Raw genomic sequence first — 15,399 nt, 5'->3', positions numbered from 1 at the left:
ACCCCGCCCCATCAGGGAAGCAGCGAAAATGCCCAGACAACGAAATTGATCACAAACGAAAGAAATGGAGGACAAAAAGCAACTGGATATAGAGTTCAAATCTACACTTATAAGGTTTTTCAAGAACTTCCTAGAAAAGGTCGATAAGACCTATGAGGATATGAAAAGGGATCAACTAGAATTAATAAGGAATCAACAAGAAATGATAAGGGATCAATAAGAAATGATAAGGGATCAACAAGAAATAAAGAATACATTGTCTTAAATAAAAAATATTATACAGGAGAATCCAAGATGGCTGCTCGGGTAGCAGCCGCACGCAACAATTTCAATAAAATACAACTAAAATATAAAATGGACATTACCCAGAACTACAGGAAAGTCAACTGACTGGAAATTCTACAACGAGAAGCAAGGAGAAAACCAGAAGGAAGCGCGGAGGAGCTGTAAAAGCCCAAGGTACGGAGACACGCGGCGCGCGCGGAGAGTACAGAGCCAGAGAGGAGGGAGGCCGAGTGCCTGGCTGGCGTTCCCTAGCGGGAAGGAGATAAACACTCCGACTGTGCTGGGCCCCCGACTGCTCTGAACCCCCGTTCTAGGCCAGACCGCGGGGACCCAGGCTCACACAGAGGGAGCTGGGCTGTAAGGCAGTACTCGGGGAAGCAGCGAAAGGAGGTCCCAGAGGCGCGCACACAGCGCACAGAGAAGGGCCGGCCGGCTGTGCCGTAGGACTGCCCTGGCGGGAAGGAGACAGGCTCCAGACTGCTCTGAACGCCACCTCCAACTCCACTTCCAACTGAACTGAACCCCAGTTTCGGGCCCATTGCGGGAGAGCTTACACTGTTTGGTAGCAGGCGAAAATCGAGGGCACCTTTCTCTCAGAGGCGCTTGCAACAAGTACTGAAGGACCCTGAGTCTCAGGAGTCGCATAGGGCGGGGCTGACGGAAGCCGAGGCTGTAGGCTCCACCCTGAAACCCCGCCCCATCAGGAAAGCTGCCTGCGAAAATGCCTAAACCAAATAGATCACAAACGAAAGAAATGGAGGACAAAAAGAGACTGGATATAGAGTTCAAAACCACACTTATAGGGTTTTTCAAGAGACTCCTAGAAAAGGCCGATAAAATAAATGAGACCTATGAGGATATGAAAAGGGATCAACAAGAAATGCTAAGGGATCAACAAGAAATAAAGAATACATTGTCTGAAATAAAAAATATTCTACAGAGTCCTAAAAACAGAATAGAAGATCGCAAGAATCAAGTCAAAGATTTGGAACATAAAGAGCCAGAAGACACTCCTCTGCAGAAGCTAGAAGGCAAGAGAATCCAGAAAATTGAAGATAATGTAAGAAACCTCTGGGACAACTTCAAACGATCCAACATCAGAATCATGGGGGTCCCAGAAGATGAGAGAGAGCAAGATATCGAAAACATACTGAAAGAAATAGTGACAGAAAACTTCCCCGACCTGGGGAAAGAATTGGACTTACAAGTCCAGGAAGCACACAGAACTCCAAATAAGAGGAATCCAAAGAGGACCACACCAAGACAAATCATAATTAAGATTCCAAGAGCAAAGGACAAAGAGAGAATATTAAAAGCAGCAAGAGCTAAGCAGGTGGTTACCTATCAAGGAGCACCTATACGATTGTCAGCTGATTTCTCAACAGAAACCATGCAGGCCAGACGGGAATGGCAAGAAATATTCAGGGTGATGAATAGCAAGAACCTACAGCCAAAAATACTCTACCCAGCAAAGCTATCACTCAGAATCGAAGGTCAGATAAAGACCTTCACTAATAAAAAAAAGCTAAAGGAGTTCATCACCACCAAACCAGAATTATATGAATTGCTGAAGGGGGTTCTTTCAGAAGAGAAAGTAAATAAAGATAAAAATTATGAACAACAAATACGTAACTATCAACAAGTGAATCTAAAAACCAAGGAAATTAAAAAAAAAATCTGATGAACAATATTAACTGTTGAATATAATAGAATCAGAGGTATGGAAGGGGAGTGAACTGATGATTCTTGGGGAAAAGGGGAGAGGGGAATGTGGGAAGAGACTGAACATAAACTGTGCACCTATGGATGAGGACAATGGGGAGTGGGGAAAGGGCAGAGGGTGGGGTGGGAAGGGGGGGGAAAGGAACACTTGTAATAATATGAAAGATAAAAATTTATTAAAAAATAAAAAATAAAAATAAATAAAAATAAAAATAAAATATTATACAGAGTCCTAAAAACAAAATGGAAGATCACAAGAATCAAGTCAAAGATTTGGAACATAAAGATCCAGAAGACACTCCTCCGCAGAAGCAAGAAGACAAGAGAATCCAGAAAATTGAAGATAATGTAAGAAACCTCTGGGACAACTTCAAGCGAACCAACATCAGAATTATGGGGGTCCCAGAAGATAAGAGAGAGCAAGATATCGAAAACATACTGAAAGAAATAGTGACAGAAAACTTCCCCCACCTGGTGAAAGAATTAGATAAACAAGTCCAGGAAGCGCACAGAACTCCAAACAAAAGGAGTCCAAAGAGGACCACACCAAGACAAATCATAATTAAAATTCCAAGAGCAAAAGACAAAGAGAGAATATTCCAAGAGCAAGAGCAAAGCAGGTAGTTACCTACAAAGGAGCACTTATACAATTGTCAGCTGATTTCTCAACAGAAACCATGCAGGCCAGATGAGAATGGCAAGAAATATTCAAGGTGATGAATAGTAAGAACCTACAGCCAAAAATACTCTACCCAGCAAAGCTATCGCTCAGAATTGAAGGCCAGATAAAGAGCTTCACTAATAAAAAAAAGCTAAAGGAGTTCATCACCACCAAACCAGAATTATATAAATTGCTGAAGGGGGTTCTTTTGGAAGAGAAAGTAAATAAAGATAAAAACTAAACAACAAATACGTAACTATCAACAAGTGAATCTAAAAACCAAAAAAAAATTTTTTTTAATCTGATGAACAATATTAACTGTTGAATATAATAGAATCAGAGGTATGGAAGGGGAGTGAACTGACGATTCTTGGGGAAAAGGGGAGAGGGAGTTGTGGGAAGAGACTGAACATAAACTGTGCACCTATGGATGAGGACAATGAAGGGTGAGGAAAGGGCAGAGGGTGGGGTGGTAACCTGGTGGAGGAGAGCAAGGGAGGGGGGGAGGGGAACATTTATAATAATATGAACAATAAAGATTTATTTAAAAAATAAAATAAAAACAGAAAAATAAAATTGGGAAAATATTGTTATCCAACCACTGAAAAGAAAGAATAATTATCTAATATGATAGAGGCGCTAAATATCACTCCAATAGCAATACATAATACAATATATCAATGTATGAAATCAACACATTGTACACCTTAAATTTTTACAAAATATTATACAAAAAAATGTATAATTAAAAATTATTAGAAAAGCTTGGCCTGTGTTGCTCAGTGGTTAAACATTGACCCATGAACCAGGAGGGCGCAGTTTTTTTTGTTTGTTTGTTTAATTTTATTATTGATTTCCACAGAGAGGAAGGGAGAGGGATAGAGAGAGAAACATCTACCAGCTGCTTCCTGCATACCCCCTACCGGGGATGTGCCCGCAACCAATGTACATGCCCTTGACCAGAATCGAACCTGGGACCTTTCAGTCCACAGACTGACGCTCTATACATTGAGCCAAACCAGTTTTGGCTGGGAGGGCACAGTTTGATTCCTGGTCAGGGCATATGCCCAGGTTGAGGGCTCAATCGCTAGCAGGGGGCAACCAGTCAATGATCCTCATCATTGATGTTTCTACTAGTATTAGGTCTAGTAATAATTAATGCCGTTTTCTAATACTTTTTTAAATCGAATTTATTTAAACAATACAGCAAAATTTAATCAACAATATAGTTGCCGTTGTTTGCTACTACTTGTGCCCAACGCTCAGGAAGCATTTTAATCCCTCTGTTGTAAAATTCTTGTGATTTTGATGCAAAAAATTCGGTCAATGCATTTTTGAGGCATTCTTCATTATTAAATTTTTTTCCAAGAAGAAAGTTTTGCAAAGAACGAAACAAATGGTAATCGGAAGGGGCAATATCAGGAGAATATGCAGGTTGAGGGAGAACTTCCCATTCCAACTGGCGCAGTTTTTCAGCAGTGATTCTTGCAGTATGCGGTCGTGTGTTATCGTGGTGAAGAATTACGCCCTTCCGATTAATCAGCGCGGGTTCTTTTTCTCTTAAAGCTTGGGCTAACCTTTCCAATTGGGCACTATACACTGCACTTGTAATGGTTTGGTTAGATGGTAAAAGTTCATAATGAAGAATTCCTTTAAAATTCCACCAAACACACAACATCACTTTTTTCGCATGCAAGTCAGGTTTTGGCGTGGGCTGCGGAGCCTCATTTTTGTCCAACCATTGAGGCCGCCTTTTCAAATTAACATACAGCACCCATTCTTCATCTCTGGTAACAATTTGCTCTAAAAACGGCAAACGGTTTTGACGAGAGAGGAGCAAACTGCAAATTGTGACTCTTTGATTACGGTTGTTGTCAGTCAACTCATGAGGAACCCATTTTCCAAACTTTTGGACTTTGCCAAGTGCACGCAATTGATTGGAAATTGTTTTTTGTGAACAATTTAAAGTTGTCGCAAGCTCTTGTTGGGTAATTTGAGGATTTTGCACCAAAAGAGCTTGAAGAGCTTCTTGATCAAAATTGGACACACGGCCTCGACCACTCTTGTCATCTAACGAAAAATTTCCCTCGCGAAATTTCTCAAACCAACGCTGGCATTTTCTGGCGCTAACTGCATCTTGACCAAGAGCACTACAGATGTTTTTTGCAGCCTCACTTGCTTTTCTTCCTAATTGGAACTCGTAAAGCATGCAGTGCCGAATATGCTCTTCATCCGCCATCTTCTTAGCCCTAGTTTTGCAACAAAAACCAAACCAAACACAAACTTTTTCAAGCAAAACTTGTTAATTGCACTTCACACATTCTGTAGATACCACGTGTTTGAAGGTTATGTCAATACAAGTCAACGCCAAGCAAGATTTTAAACGAATGTTTAAAAATGACATTAATTATTACTAGACCCGATATCTCTCTTTTCCTTCCTCTCTCTGAAATCAATAAAAATTTTATTTTATTAAAAAATATATATATTTTAGGGGTTTGGGAGGAAGGAAAAAAAATAAAAATAGCCAAAACTGGTTTGGCTCAGTGGATAGAGCGTCGGCCTGTGGACTGGTTAGATTCCGGTCAAGGGAATGTACCTTAATTGCGGGCACATCCTGTTGTGGGGTCAAACCCTGGGTTCAAAATAAGACCACCGAAGGCTGATGATTTATTTAAAAAAAAAAAAAGCAGGCAAAAATTTATTGAAATATCTGGCCAGGACAGCCGCATGAGCACCACACGCAGGCGGACTCTACACGACTGCACTGCTTCAGGGGCAGGTAGTTCTTTTTAAAGGTTCTGAGAAAGAAATCCCCTATTTTGCAACAAACTGTTGTTTGGAATTTTCTGCTGTTCTTCCTTGATAAAATGTTGCTTTCTAGTTTGCTTTAGCCTGTTTGAAGAATGATGAAGATAAACTTAGCTGTCTGACCTTGTAGGCCAGAGACCAGATATGTCCACAATCTCAATACCGTGCCAGGTGCACCTTCTCAATTGGATAGAACTGTATTGTTTTTCAAGGCCAGCATCGAGATAACCACTAAGTGTACATAGGTCTGGCTCTTTAATAAAAAAAAAAAAAAAAGAAGAAGAAGAAGAAGAGGAGAAAGAAGAAGAAGAAGAAGAAGAAGAAGAAGAAGAAGAAGAAGAAGGAGAAGTTCTGCCTGTAACCTTGCTTAGAATTTGAATTCGTCCTCCCTAAGCCCATCACGAGTTGAACAAAGGAAGTCTCTCCAAAGGTTATGATCCCAGGCACAGGAAAATTGCCTTAGCAGGTTTAAAATTCAAACAGCACAATGTAAAATATGTCCACAGATAACAATTTAATTAAAAAAATTTTTTTAAATAAATAAATTTAAAAATTAAATAAATAAATAAAATAAAATAAAATAAAATTTAAACAGCAGTTTTTACCAAAGTTGCCACTATATTTCAATCCCCAATAGGGGGTGTGTAAGAGGCAGCTGATCGATGATTCTCTCTCATCAATGTTTCTAACTCTCTATCCCTCTCTCTTCCTCTCTGTAAAAAATCAATAAAATATATTTAAAAAATAAATAAATAAAAATAAAATAGCCAAAACCGGTTTGGCTCAGCGGTAGAGCGTCGGTCTACGGACTGAAAGGTCCCGGGTTCGATTCCGGTCAAGGGCATGTACATTGGTTGCGGGCATATCCCCGGTGGTAGGGGGTGTGCAAGAGGCAGCTGGTCGATGTTTCTCTCTCATCGACGTTTCTAGCTCTCTGTCTCTCTCCCTTCCTCTCTGTAAATAATCAATAAAATATATTTTTAAAAAAATAAAATAAAATATATATTTTATTGAGTTTTCACAGAGAGGAAGAGAGAGGGATAGAGAGTTAGAAACATCGATGAGAGAGAAACATCCATCAAATGCCTCCTGCACACCCCTACTGGGGATGCGCCCCCAACCAATGTACATGCCCCTGACTGGAATCGAACCTGGGATCCTTCAGTCCACAGGCTGACGCTCTATCCATTGAGCCAAACTGGTTTTGGCAAAATAAAATTTCTTTTAAAAAAATGCAGGCCTGTTTTCTTGCCATTCCTTTATTTAAAAAAATTATTAGAAGGAAAAAGGTAAAGATAAAAAGAAACAAACAAACAAAAAACTAAAAAAAAGCCTTTGACTTCTATTATCTTTCTAATCAGCTGCTTGGTTCACCAACTGCACACCACGCTGGTTGGTGAGGAACACTTAGGCTGCTGCCCTGAAGCAGGAGATTCAGGAAGTGTCAGAGTGCCCAACCAGGCTGGGGGCATAGTGGATTGCTCATATTCCTGTCCGATGTTGGGCGGCTCTCACCAAGGCCCCACCCTGGCAGCTAAACCGAACAGAGGCCCCCAAAGACGCTGACCTTACTCCTCTCTAGATACTCCGTGAATGGGAGCCATGTCCTTGGCTTCTCTCCTGCCTCCCTCTTCTTCCCTGGCCCGTGTCTTTTCTTTGTGAATGTGTCTCTGTGTGTATGGAAAGTATAAAATACTTGCCCACTAGATTCAAGGTTTTAAATGCAGGAAATAAAAACTGAACAGGGACGCACTGGGCTGTGCTGCTCACGGCGGCGCTGGAGGGGGGCGCTGAGCTGTTGGGCGTGAAGTGTAACAGAACAGACTTTACCACCTGAAACTGCTGCTTCAGTTCAGATCAGCAAAGAACAAACTGGAAACAACCAACAAGACCAAAGGAGAGTACACTTAAGTTGAAGACACAACACTTGATCTGAAACAAGAAGTTTGTGCCTGCTAACAGCTTTGAAAGAGCACTGCCCAACGCTGCTAGTAGTCTTGGTTGTTGTTTTTTGTTTTTTTGTACTGTTTTCCTGTCTCTTTTATTTATTTTTATTTTTTTATTAAATTATTATCTGTGTACATATTTTAACATTGCCCCCTCTCCCATACATGCCTTCCCTCCCCAGAGCTTTGTGTCCATTAGTTGTACTTATATGCATGTATACAAGTCCTTCGGTTGATCTCTCTCTCTCTCTCTCTCTCTTTTTTTTAAAAATATTTTTTATTGATTTTATACAGAAAGGAAGGGAGAGAGATAGAGAGTTAGAAACATCGATGAGAGAGAGTCATCGATCAGCTGCCTCTTGCACACCCCCTACTGGGGATATGCCCACAACAAGGTACATGCCCTTGACTGGAATCGAACCCGGGACCCTTCAGTCCCCAAGCCGACGCTCTATCCATTGAGCCAAACCGGTCCCGGCTTCGGTTGATCTCTTATCTCCCTACCCTCCCTGCTGTAATTTGACAGTCGGCTTGTTGCTTTACTGTCTTTATATCTGTCTTTTGGTTCATCAGTTTATAATGTTCTTTATTATCCATAAATGAATGAGGTCATGTGGTATTTCTCTTTCATTGACTGGCTTATTTCACTCAGCATGATGTTTTCTAATTCTATCCAGGTTGCTGCAAATGATGAGAATTCCTTCTTTTTTATGGCAGCATAGTATTCCATTGTATAGATGTATCATGATTTTTTGATTCAATCATCTGCTGACAGGCACCTAGGCTGTTTCCAAATTCTAGCTATTGTAGATTGTGCTGCTATGAACATAGGGGAGCATATATCCTTTCTGATTGGTGTTTCTAGTTTCTTGGGATATATTCCTAGGAGTAGGATTACTGGGTCAAATGGGAGTTCCATTTTCAGTTTTTTGAGGAAACTCCATACTGTTCTCCATAGTGGTTACACCAGTCTGCATTCCCACCAGCAGGGCCCGAGGGTTCCTTTTTCTCCGAAACCTCGCCAACACTTGTCCTTTGTTGATTTGTTGATGTTGGCTATTCTGACAGGTGTGAGATGGTATTGCACTGTTGTTTTGATTTGCATCTCTCGGATAATTAGTGACTTTGAGTGCTAGTAGTCTTTGTTTTCTTCAGTGCTGAACTGTGAGATTGCCTGATGCAGCAGCAGTTGTATTCTTTATTAGCTTGATAGATCATTTTCTCTCTCTCTCTCTCTCTCTCTCTCTCTCTCTCTCTCTCTCTCTCTCTCTCTCTCTCCTTTTTTTAATACTAGCAACTTTCATCCTTTGAAACATGTGCTGAAAAAGAAGAATCAGCAAATACTACTGAAAGTGCAATATTTGATTATCACTGCGAGATGAGCTTTGATCCAAACCTTCTCCACAACAATGGACACAATGGGTACCCCAATGGTACTTCAGCAGCACTGTGAGAAACGGGGTTATCGAAAAACTGCTAACCTCTTATGGATTTATTCAGTGTTCAGAACGTCAAGCTAGACTTTTCTTCCACTGTTCACAGTATAATGGCAACCTGCAGGACTTAAAAGTAGGAGATGATGTTGAATTCAAAGTATCATCTGACCTGTGGACTAGGAAACCCATTGCTGTTAAACTGGTGAAGATAAAACAAGAAATCCTCCCTGAAGACGGGATGAATGGACTTACACCCCTGAAGATGTGGAAGGGAATGTTCAGCTGGAAACCGGAGATAAGATAAATTTTGTAATTGAGAACAATAAACATACTGGTGCTGTAAGTGCTGGAAACATTATGCTGCTGAAAAAGAAACAAGCCCGCTGTCAGCGAGTAGATTGTGCCATGAAGGAGGCATTTGGCTTTATTGAAAGAGCTGATGTTGTAAAAGAGATATTCCTTCACTATAGTGAACTTAAGGGTGACTTAGAAGCCTTACAGCCTGGAGATGACATGGAATTCACATCAAGGGCAGAAATGATAACGAAGTTGCAACAGATGTCAGACTATTGCCTCAAGGGAACAGTCATTTTTGAAGATATCAGCTTTGAACATTTTGAAGGAACTGTAACCAAAGTTATCCCAAAAGTTACCAGTAAAAACCAGAATGACCCATTGCTAGGATGCATTAAAGTTAACTTTGTGATTCCTAAAGAACTTCCCTTTGGAGACAAAGATACAAAATCCAAGGTGACCCTGTTGGAAGGCGACCATGTTTGGTTTAATATTTTAACAGATCGACGTGACAAATCAGAACGAGCAACCAACATCGAAGTTCTATCAAATACATTTCAGTTCACTAACGAAGCCAGAGAAATGGGTGCCACTGCTGCCTGAGAGTCGGGCTTGGTTCCATCAGGTGTGTGGATCGTGATGCTCGTGTGTTCTTCCACTTCAGTGAAATTCTGGATGGGAACCAGCTCCATATTGCAGATGAAGTAGAGTTTACTGTGGTTCCTGATATGCTCTCTGCCCAAAGAAATCATGCTATTAGGATTTAAAAGCTTCCCAAGGGCATGGTTTCATTCCATTCCCATTCAGATCATCGTTTTCTGGGCACTGTAGAAAAAGAAGCCACTTTTTCCAATCCTAAAACCACTAGCCCAAATAAAGGCAAGAAAAAGGAGGCTGAGGATGGTATTATTGCTTAAGATGATTGTGGGGTGAAATTGACTATTGCTTTTCAAGCCAAGGATGTGGATGGATCTACTTCTCCTCAAATAGGGGAAAAGGTTGAGTTTAGTATTAGTGACAAGCAGAGGCCTGGACAGCAGATTGCAACCTGTGTGCGACTTTTAGGTCGAAATTCTAACTCTAAGAGGCTTTTGGGTTATGTGGGAACTCTGAAGGATAAATTTGGATTTATTGAAAACAGCCAATCATGATAAGAAAATCTTTTTCCATTACAGTGAGTTCTCTGGCGATGTCGATAGCCTGGAAATGGGGGACATGGTCGAGTACAGCTTGTCCAAAGGCAAAGGCAACAAAGTCAGTGCAGAAAAAGTCAACAGAACACACTCGGTGAATGGTATTCCTTCATCTGCTCTGGTGAAGTCATTCGCCCCTTGAGAAGTGTTGATCCAACACAGACTGAGTACCCAGGAATGACTGAGATCATGGAGGAAGGGGATGTGAAAGGTGAGGTCTATCCATCTGGCATAGTTGGAATGGCCAACAAAGGGGATTGCCTGCAGAAAGGGGAGTGTCAAATTCCAGTTGTGTGTCCTGGGCCAAAATGCACAGCTTACAACATCACACCTCTGCGTAGGGCCACTGTGGGGTGTGTGAAAGATCAGTTTGGCTTCATTAACTATGAAGTAGGGCAGTGTTTCCCGAACTTTTGACATAAGTGTACCCCTTCTATAATTTTCGTAACACTGAGTACCCCTTGTACTCATGAGAATGTAGAATTAGGCGCAGCTAAGCACAGTGCAGTGCATATCGCCACCAAACTCCGGTGCAACGCGTACCCCTACCAAACTCTTCCCGTACCCCTGGGGGTACACGTACCACACTTTGGGAAACACTGAAATAGGGATAGCAAGCAGCTCTTTTTCCATGTGAAAGAAATTCAGGATGACATTGAGCTACAGGCTGGAGATGAGGTGGAATTCTCAGTGATTCTTATTCAGCGCACTGGCAAGTGCAGCGCTTGTAATGTGTGGAAGTCCGTGAGGCCCAAGGCTGTTGCAGCTCCATGACCTAATAGGTTGGTCAGTCGTTTGAAGGACATCACTCGGGATAATGCCAGTGCTTCTCTCCTAATGGTTCTTCGTCAGCCAAGGGGACCAGATAACTCAATGGGATTTGGTGTAGAAAGAAAGATCCTTCAGACTGGTGTCATTGACTAACCACATCCACAAAGCACATCATTCATCCATGATGATCAAGTTGGGGGGATCCTGGTGAAGGGTTCTGAATATCTCCCTCTTCATCCCTCCCCAAAATCTGGAATACTTATATTCTAGTGGGCTATTACACCAGTTTTAACACGTTCCTCATGTTATGTTTAAAAATAAATAAATTTAAGAAAACCATTTTAAAATTATGCACTGTTGCAGCCTGGAAAACTTAAGGTGGCGCCTTGTAGTATCAATTTTAGCTTTATTTGGTGTATTTAATGCAACTGGTAATTGCAAAATCTACTTCGCCCGACTAAGTGAAAAATATAGACTGTTACCTTGTTGACTGTATGAAATTCTGTATTTGATATTTAGCATATATTCTACCTTCATTACTTCTGGCAAGATGTCCTGCCTTAGCACTCAATTGTTCTTTTCCTTTTCTTTCCTATTCATTATGCTTTAATTCTGAGGACCATATGAGGGTAGACTATATTTAAAAAATTTAAAAATTTGTATAGGCAAATGATTTTTTTTTATCAATCTTTATTGTTCATATTATTACAAAGGTTCCTCATTTCTTCCCCCCTCCACCAGGTTCCCACCCCACCCTCCGCCCCCTCCCCATCCCCCATTGTCCTCATCCATAGGTGCACAGTTTATGTTCAGTCTCTTCCTCCCTCCCTTTCCCTGATAGTAAATCCCTTTTCAGATAGTAAATCTGTTACTTAGCATTTTCTCATATCAATAATACCTCCACATGCCCAATGATACACTTCACACAAAAGACATTTCCAAATAGGTCAACCAGCCTCATCCAGGCCCCACCCAAGGCACTCACAGATCAACACCCCAGCGCTATACTAACTCAACACATCCAGATCTAAGCCTTCATCACTTGATTCAGCAGACCCTCAAGTTCCCGCAAAAGTTTCCAGCCATGTCTGAGAGGCAGCCTTGGGGCAGGGGCAGGCGAGGAGCGAGCTGTTCCGGGCTTGGCCGCACCCGACCCGGCTGCTCCGGGCCTGGCCGCTCCCAGCCCGGCAGCCGTGGCTCCGGGCCTGGCCACACCCGACCCGGCTGCTCCGGGCCTGGCCGCTCCCAGCCTGGCAGCTGCTGCTCCGGGCCTGGCTGCACATGACCCGGCTGCTCTGGGCCCGGCTGCTCCCGGCCTGGATGCTCCGGGCTTGGCTACTGCTGTTCTGGGCCTGGATGCTCCTGACCTGGCTGCTCTGGGCCCGGCTTCTTCAGGCCCGGCCACTCCAGGTCTGGGTGTTCCTGGACTGGCCACCCTGGGCTTGGCCGCCTTCGCCTCAGGCCTGGCTGCCACTGCCTCAGGTCTGGCTGCTCCAGTGCTGGCTGTTGATGCTCTGGTTCTGGCTGCTGCTGCTCTGGGGCCTGGCTGTTGCTGCTCTGGGCCTGGCTGCCACTGCCTTGTGCCTGGCCACTCTAGGTCTGGCCGCCGCTGTTCCAACATTCTGTCCTTTTTTTAAAAAAACGCATTTATGTTGCAATGTTGGCTGGTGAGTTGAGTTCTGACTCAGTCTTTGATTTTTCAAGATCTTCTTTGTATTCTTTCTTAAGTAATTTTACTATCTTTTGCTCTCAATTGATTTCTTCACATTGAGAACTTCTTTGGTTTCTTCCTCCTTGTCCTGGAAGCTCAGCAGGTTGGCCTGTGGCACCCCTTTGTTCTCCGCGGGCTCCTGCACTGCTTCAGCCTGTTGCCGGGGTCTGCTCTGCCCAGGAAGCAGCCCCCGTCCTTGGCTCCGTTGCCCGCGCTCAGCAGTCGAAGGCTCAGGGGCACCCCCCCCCGCTGGGGGCCCCGTCGCCCGGCTCCTTGCTGGCGCCCGGCTGGCCGATGTCCAGCAGGGGATCCTGCTCCTCGTCGCGTTCCTCCAGTCTGGAGCTTTTTTTCTCCTTCCCGCTAGGGGAGTCCAGGATCAGAGTCAACAGACTGTCCTCTGCGCGCAATGTGCGCGACTCTGGGGGCTCTGCTTTTCGCCGCTCCCCCAAGACTCCACCTCACAGCCCTGTCTCCCTCTGCTTGAGCCTAGGTCCCCATGGATTGGCCTAGAACTGGAGTTCAGGGCAGTCAGGTGTGGGGCTCAGCACCGCCGGAGATTTTGTTTCTTCTCGCCAGGGCAATACAGCATGAGAGTCAACATTCTGTCCTCTGCACGCATTGTGCACATCTGCGCGCAGTGTGCGCGACTCTGGGGGCTCCGCTTTTCGCCGCTCCCTTGGGATTCCACCTCACAGCCTGAGCCTGGGTCCCCAGGGTCTGGCCCATAACTGGGGCTCAGCGCTGCCGGTTCGGGGGTTCAGCCCAGGCTGGGAGTTTTATTTCCTTCCTGCTAGGGAACGCCAGGCAGGCCCCCAGCCTTCTCCTCCTCTCTGGCTGCGACCTCTCCGCGCGTGCGTGCGGGCGAGCAGCATGTCTCCGTACCTTAGGCTTTTTTACAGCTCCTCTGATTTTCCTTCTGGTTTTCTCTTTCCTTCTTGTTGTAGAATTTTCAGTCACTCGACTACCTGTAGCTCTGGGCAATGTCCACTCTACATTTTAGTTGTATTCCATTGAAATTGTTGTGTGCTGCTGCGGTTAGGTGTCTACCCGAGCAGCCATCTTGGATCCTCTCTGATTTTTTTTTTTTTAAATGTATTTCATTGATTTTTTACAGAGAGGAAGAGAGAGGAATAGAGAGCTAGAAACATCGACCAGCTGCCTGCTGTACACCCACCACTGGGGATGTGCCCACAACCAATGTACATGCCCTTGACCGGAATCGAACCTGGGACCCTTCAGTCTGCAGACCGATGCTCTATACACTGAGCCAAACTGGTTTTGGTGACAAAAGGTGTTCTTAAGTTGATGGCCAAATGTTCAAATGTTATTTTTCATATCATTTATAATCTTGTCACAGTCCACTTAAATAAATTTGGGTACATTTCAATGAAAATTATCTTCCAGATTGCCCTGGTGGGAAGGAGACAAAAGCTCCAGACTGGGAAGAGCGCGATGAGGAGCGGGAGCCGCTGCCGCCGGCGCCAGCAAGGAGCCAGGCGACAGGGCCCCCGGAGGGGAGGTGCCGCTGGGCCCTTGACCGCTGATCAAGGGCCACGGAGCCGAGGCCGGGGGCTGCTTCCTGGGTGGCGCCGACCCTGGCAACAGGCTGAAGCCGCACAGGAGGCCGCGAAGAACCAAGGGGCGCTGCGGGCCAGCCTGTTGAGCTTCCAGGACGAGGAGGAAGAAACTGAAGAAGTTTCAATGTGAAGAAGTCAAGTTATAGCAAAAAGATAGTAAAATTACTTAAGAATACAAAGAAGATCTTGAAAAATCAAAGATTAAGACAGAACTCAACTCATCAGCCAACATTGCAACATAAATGCATTAAAAAAAAAAAAAAAAAAAAAAGACAGAATGTTGGAGCAGCGGCGGCAAGGCCCAGAGTGGCCAGGCCCAGGGCAGTAGCAGCTGGGCCTGGAGCAGCAGCAGCCAGGCCCAGAGCATCCAGGCCTGGGGCGGCAGCAGCCAGTCCCAGGGCGGCCAGGCCTGGAGCAGTAGCAGCCGGACCCGGAGCAGCCAGACCCGGAGCAGCGGAATCCAGGCCTGGAGCAGCCAGACCCGGAGCAGCAGAAGCCAGGCCTGGAGCAGCAGCAGCCAGGCCCCGGAGCAGCAGCAGCCAGGCCCGGAGCAGCCAGAACCGGAACAGCAGGGCCAGGAGCAGCCAGGTCAGGAACAGCCAGGCCCGGAGCAGCAGCAGCCAGGCCCAGAGCAGCCGGGCCTGAAACTGCCAGGTCGGGAGCAGCCGGGTAGGGAGCATCCAGGCCCGAAGCAGCAGCAGGCAGTGTGGCTTGATCTGTCAGGATCCAAGGACTGCAAGAGTCCAATGAGGGGCAGAGGCAGCAGGGGAATTAGAGGCTGATGGCTGCTCCCCCTCCCAGAATGTCCATTAGGCTGCCTGTGCAGGGAACAGCTGCCTGTTACAGACAGGCCTCATTCCAACCTTACCCTGAGGAGAAGGGGCACTGATCCTGTAGACCAGCCCACAGCCAGGAGGTTCTAAATCTTACTTCAGTCCCAGCACGGTGCCAAAAAGCGAGACAACACTTAACGAGAGTGAATAACTTGTAAG

The 15,399-nt window shown here is 44.7% G+C and overlaps 1 pseudogene across 1 annotated transcript; it reads left to right on the top strand.

Annotated features, from left to right (window-relative positions):
- The first annotated feature begins 8,710 nt into the window (after window positions 1-8,710).
- On the top strand, window positions 8,711-11,424 carry LOC311633134 (cold shock domain-containing protein E1-like; annotated as a pseudogene). Its single transcript has 2 exons — window positions 8,711-10,746; window positions 10,957-11,424. The product of its transcript is annotated as a cold shock domain-containing protein E1-like (transcript).
- The last annotated feature ends 3,975 nt before the right edge of the window (window positions 11,425-15,399 follow it).

This window comes from Pipistrellus hanaki, assembly GCF_964339955.1.
Source record: "Pipistrellus hanaki genome assembly, chromosome: 15".
NCBI classification, from domain to species: Eukaryota; Metazoa; Chordata; class Mammalia; order Chiroptera; family Vespertilionidae; genus Pipistrellus; species Pipistrellus hanaki.
Note: the sequence above shows the minus strand (reverse complement) of the source record. Positions and strands in the feature narration are given on the sequence as shown.